The 6,007-nt window shown below is 43.6% G+C and overlaps 1 pseudogene; it reads right to left on the bottom strand.

Annotated features, from left to right (window-relative positions):
- Positions 1 to 2,082: 2,082 nt before the first annotated feature.
- Positions 2,083 to 5,579, bottom strand: LOC106557610 (annotated as a pseudogene).
- Positions 5,580 to 6,007: the final 428 nt, after the last annotated feature.

Consider the following 6,007-nt stretch of genomic DNA (forward strand, 5'->3'; position numbering starts at 1 on the left):
TAATATATTTGTTTAAAGTTTTTATTTTGGAATAATTTTAGATTTACCGAGAAGTTGTGACGATAGTAGAGTCGCCATATACCTATCACTCAGCTTCCTCTGATGTTAATCCCTTACATCACCGCAGCACATTTGTCCAAACTAAGAAACTGACATAGGTGTACTACTATGCACGAAGCTACAGAATTTCTTTGGATTTCCCTAGTTTTCCCACTAATATCCTTTTTCTGTTCCAGGTATCCAAGCCAGGATACTACATTGCATTTAGTTCTCATGTCTCCTTAGATTCCTCTAATCTATGACTATTTCTATCTTTGTTCATTATGACCTTGTCACTTTTACACAATACTGGCCACGTATATTATAGAATGTCTCAACTTGAAGTATTTTTAAAAAGCAAAACAAAATTGGAAGATTAGTCTAGGATTGGAAAAATTACACAAGTAAGGTGTATGAATGAAGTCTGTGTGTTGTGGGTGACAGAAAATTCTCCCTGAATTGTCCTGTCAAACAGGGAATTTATTGGCTCACATAACTATAAAGGCCAAGGGCGTACGTGGCTTCAGCATAACATTTGTTTCCAGTTCCACCTGCCTCTTGGCTTGGTTCTTCTCTCCTCTGAATATTCATGTCATTCTCAAATATGCACTCACCGCAAAATCAATTACAAGATGGTTTCCAGCAGCCCACATGGCTCTATCCAACCCGTGCGTGTGTGTGTGTGTGTGTGTGTGTGTGTGTGATACTCCCCTCTGCTCCACATTCACAACTAAGCCCTCAAAGGTCCTGATTTTACCATCTACACATCCCTGAACCTGTGAGAAAAGATAATCACCTTCTGCTTCTGATATGAGGATCTGTTGCCCAGAGTTTGTGGCCACTGTCTTATGACCATGAAGGGAGCAAGCTGACAGCTGAGGAGGACACAAGGGCCTTAAAGATGGATAAGAACCTGGGTTCTGGATGATGTCATTTAGTTGTGAAATTAATCAGCCCTAGATCTGGGTTGGTTGTAGGAAATAATAAATTCCCTTGTTGCTTAAGCTTCTGTTAGTTGAGTTTCATTTTACTTGCAAGCCAAAGCATCCTAAATGATATAATGAAATTGCAGATTTCCTTGTTGGATACAGAATATTACCTGGATACAGGTTTGCTTGTTTGGCTTCTCTATTTGACAGAATAATACAAACTGGACTTCAACATTTTCTGGCCCATAGTTTTCATTAGAATTATTGTTGAAAACTCCAGCTTCACATAGGCATCTTGGCAAAAACAGAAGTGATATTCATCAATTTCACACAATATAGGGTATTTGAGTAGTAGGGCCAATGTTTCTGGTTGCTTCTTCCCATGAAGGCAAGAAGCAAGCTGTGGGGACAGGCCAGGGAGGGGGCAGGAAGGGGTCTTCAGGGTGCTCCTCACTCAGAGCACCTCTAGTACATAGGCTTCTGCTCACCTAGTGGGCACAATGTGAAGTTGGTCAGAAAGGGACACCTTGTCTGGAGAAAACTTTCTCATGAAAAACATTTGGGCATCTGGGCTGAGGTGACTTCTCTAAGGCCTTTTCAACTAGGGCTAGCACTGCATGATGTGATGGTGGGGATGCCTCCATGCCAACAGCAAGGGACTCTTTCTCTCAGTTTAATAATCACTAAAGTAACGAGCATTTGAATAATAAAGATTTTTTAAATAAATATTTTTATAAAAGAATAAAATAGTTTTTTAAATAAAAGGATAAAAGTGATTTTTAAAAAGGTTTGAAGGCCTCCAGGGTGGCTCAGTCGATTAAGCATCTTCCTTTATCTCAGGTCATGATCCTAGGGTCCTGGAATGGAGCCCCGTATTGGGGGGCAGGGGTTCCTGCTCAGTGAGGAGTCTTCTTTTCCCTCTCCCTCTGCCGCTCGCCTGCTTGTGGTCTCTGGCGCGCGCTCTCTCTCTCTGTCAGATAAATAAACAAAATCTTTAAAAAAATAAAAAAATAAAAAGGTTTGAATTGGCTTTTAAAAATCACTGAAATTAAAAAAAAAAAAAAAAGGAAGAAGAAGAATGTAATTGGTGAGAGAACAAACACCAGCCCATGGTTTCCCTTTAAAGAGTAATGTTTTCAAGAGCTAAAGGACTGACAATTTGAAAATGCACTGGCGTCTCTCCTCATTACGCCCTATGTACATTCACTTCTTTTTTGAAAGAGAACTTTTAATTGCTTTATGTACAGAAAACTCAACAGTGTACACTTAGCCCAGTTTGGTGGCCAGTTCTTTAGCCTTTGCCTTTTTGACCTTGGCAATGCAAGCCACCGACTTTGGACGGAGGATGATGCTTCCCCAGTGACAGCAGATCTCCTCACATCTGTCGTCATTGGTCCTGACATCTCCCACCTGCTTAGCCAGAGCTCCTTTGTCTTCCGAGTTAACTCGTGTGAAGGCGACAGTGGTCCAGGTCTTCCTATGGGCCAGATGCGCCAGCCCGGCCCTCCCCTGATAATGTAGCAGGAAACCCCATCTGATGACACAGGGCAGGGAGGAGGACAACCAGCTCCATGGGACCTACATCATGTGTGATCACTACCAGCTGAGCCTTCTTGTTTTTCACTAAGGTGGTGACAGTATTAACCCCAGCTTGAAGGACAGGAGGCCTCTGAGTGGGGACATCCCCTTTGCTAGCAGCTTTTTTTTTCATCCAGAGCCAACAATCTCTGCTGCTTCTCTTGCTTTGTCTCTGGTTTGTATCTGTGGGTCAGCTTAAGCAGTTGAGTAGCTGTTTGGCAGTCAGAGGCCTGGGTGAACTGGTTAATCACAGGAGGCACTTTTATTTATTTATTTATTTTAAGAATTTATTTATTTATTCATGAGAAACCCAGAGGGAGAGGCAGAGACATAGGACGGGGGGGAAGCAGGTTCCCTGCAGGGACCCCAGTGCAGGACTTGATCCTGGGACCCCGGGATCACGACCTGAGGCAAAGACAGACGTTCAACCACTGAGCCACCCAGGTGCCCCTGCAGGAGACACTTTTAGACGTTTATAGTGAATAGCTCTTTGCGACAGCAGCCTGATGTAACGAGGCCATTTAACAAGGCAGGTGAGTTCCCTTTTGGGCTGGATGTCCTGTCTGATGCCAGAATTCTTGGCCTTCCCTCAAACAGAGGATTGATCACCTTCTTGGCTTCCTGATTCTTCATGACAGCAGGGGCCAGGGCCACCTTCTTCCCCTTAGCCTTCTTTCCTTCTGGCACATGGATGGCTGGAGGAGAGAGCTGCACTCATTTCTTTAATGATGTATATGCATAGTTGCTTCTTGCCCCTCTAGCTTTTTAAAATGAAAACAATTTCTACTCTGTCCTTCCCTCCCACACACACTTTCTCACGAGCAGATACATACTTACATGAATACTCTCAGACGTCCTGTGGATCTGCATATTTTAGGCATGTACATGAAGCCATTTATAAGGGTTTAATCCATGAATCATAAACAGAAGATTCTCATTAGGAATGAGCAGTGGCCTCCTTAAGCTTGCATAGTACTTATAGTATTTGAAGGTGGAAAACTCTCAACATTTTATAGAAGGCTCATCAATACACAGTGGACTCTGCATTTTGATATTAGACATTCAGAAATGGTATTCAGTCCAAGCAAGAGGCAATAAGAGTCTGACATGATAGCAGCACTGTATTCAGGGCCTGCCATAGAGCAAGCTGTCAAAAAACATTTGCTGAGAAAAAAAATGACACGTTCCCTCCCATTTTTTATGACTGAATGAGAGAAACAGTTATTCAGGATAAAAAGTCACAAAGCAGAGCTTTAGGGAGAATCGGTGACTTTGGTATAAACAGCAGATATTCCTGGATTAAGTGCTGAAACCATTTTTAAGTTACTCTGTAAACTTCAACAGGGCTTTGCACAGCCTCATGTGGATTTGTTATTTTTCAGCAAATGAAACTTCTTTTTTAGTGTGAACCTGGCTCTGTTTCCTGAGCCCATTTTTCGGGGATTGCAGTTGTTCTCAGCAGCCCACATAAAGCCCTCAAGGGCCTGGGAGCTCACTCCATGGCTGAGGCTTACACTTTCCCTCTTAACTCTCAAATTAGTTTTACTGAAACCCTATCTTTATGTGGGTCAGGGCTTCCTTTTTCCTTAAAACTTCTTTTTTCACTTTAAAAACAAACAAACACAAAAAAACACTCCTATTTCCAGAAATTCCTTGCACTTCTTATTTCCTGTTGGCTTATTCAGAGGCATTTTTTGCTAATGAAATTTCAAGATGATTTCTTGAAACCGTTATAGAGTTATATAACTTTGCTGATTTAAAACTATCTTCTTTGCTAAATTCTTAACCGTTGAGTCTCTTTCTCTTTTCAGAGCAGAGGTTCCCTCTTAACTAATCATGGTTGTAAGAGCAAAACTAAAATGGATTGTCTTGCCAGGTGGATCTCAGTATTGCAGGGTGCCAATCCATCCTGACATTTCCCCTCCTCACCCATCCTGAACCCTCCAGTCTGATCCCAGACTTAACAGCCCTCTGTTCCATAACAATTATTATTACCACCTCCTGTTTTAATCCTGCTAATTGATACTATTTCACCTGAACCCCACTATGGACTCTGAGGGTCTACTATGGGCTTGTTTGGGGGCTTCTGGGACGTACTGTCAAGAAGAGAGCCTTGTACTGGCTATGGAGCCCAGTCTTTGATTCTACCTTGGTTTCCCCACCTGTAAAGCAAAGAGCCTGCAGTGGATGTTTTTATGGTTCCTTTACTCTCAAGGCCCTGATCTGTCCAGGCATGATGCCAGCCATTCTAACTACCTCAGAGAAGAAAATTCTAGACTTCATGGTTCTTTAATTTTTCAGCCCACTAACTCTATAAAAATTTCTTCCTTCCATCATATAAATCTTTTTCCATTCAGTCAAGGCCCGCTTCTGCAGCTACATGGATGAGTGGCGTTTATTTGCACACAGGTAGGTGTAGATGCTTTCCTTCTCTGCTTCATCAATGCTGATGACCACAATTACTCATTTGTTTCCAGAATAAAGATGACAGGTATAATGGCATGGTGCAGGGAAGATGGGCTTAGGCTGGGGAAGAAAGCTCCTCTGCTTCTGGATAATCTTGGCTTTCTGAATTTCGTTTCCCCCTCTGTAAGGGAGGATCTGGCCCCGCTGGCTGCAGGGCTGTTTTGAGGATGCATTGAGAGGATGCACTGAAATGCCCACAGTGGGTGGATGTCCTCAAGATCCGTGATTACACTGGCTTGAGGAGGACAGGGATCTGGCTGTGCATGGAGACCCCTCAGGAGTAGCTTTTACCCCATGGAATCCTTGGTGGAATGAGGTGGGTTATAAACAAATGAAAAGGATAAAGTGGGAATAGAGCCTCTGAGAGACTCCCTGTGGAGTCCCTGTGACTCTGTGGGGGTCCTGTGCAGGGAGCACTTATCCAGAACACCGTGGCTCGCTCCTGTGCCTTCTCCATCCTTGGGTTAAAAACAAAAACTTTCCCAAACTTTCCCATTCCTCCCTGGCCTGGCTGCGAATGCTGAAATTCCATCCCGTGTTTGTTGTCACCCGCGGGCCCGTTTCCATGGTTACCCAGATTCCAGGCGCTGGCCCAGGGCCCACCACAACCCATCCCTCAAAGTCTCCTTGGCAGAGGACAAACATTCCTCCTCACTGTGACCGCGGGAGCCGAGAGAGGCGCACTCCACCGCCTCTCCACAGATCCGTCCCAGCCCTGTTCCTGTGGGATGTGCATGTTCTAGGTGGTTCTGTTCAGCCTCAGTTTTGGGGTTGTGAGCACAACATAACGATTTCCTCCATTTCTCTTTTCCTCATTTAAGCTGAGGAATTACTTTCTTGTACCAAACATTATACTCTTGGCAAAGACTCCAGATGGTTCTCATTAAAATTCCAGTTCCTTTTTTTTTTTTTTTTTGCAATTCCTTTTTCCCCCCCATTCTCCTCATACTGTTATGTCAAAAATAAACACTAGGATGAGGATTGAATGAGGGGTC

The sequence above is a fragment of the Canis lupus genome, chromosome 23 (genome assembly GCF_011100685.1).
Source record: "Canis lupus familiaris isolate Mischka breed German Shepherd chromosome 23, alternate assembly UU_Cfam_GSD_1.0, whole genome shotgun sequence".
NCBI classification, from domain to species: Eukaryota; Metazoa; Chordata; class Mammalia; order Carnivora; family Canidae; genus Canis; species Canis lupus.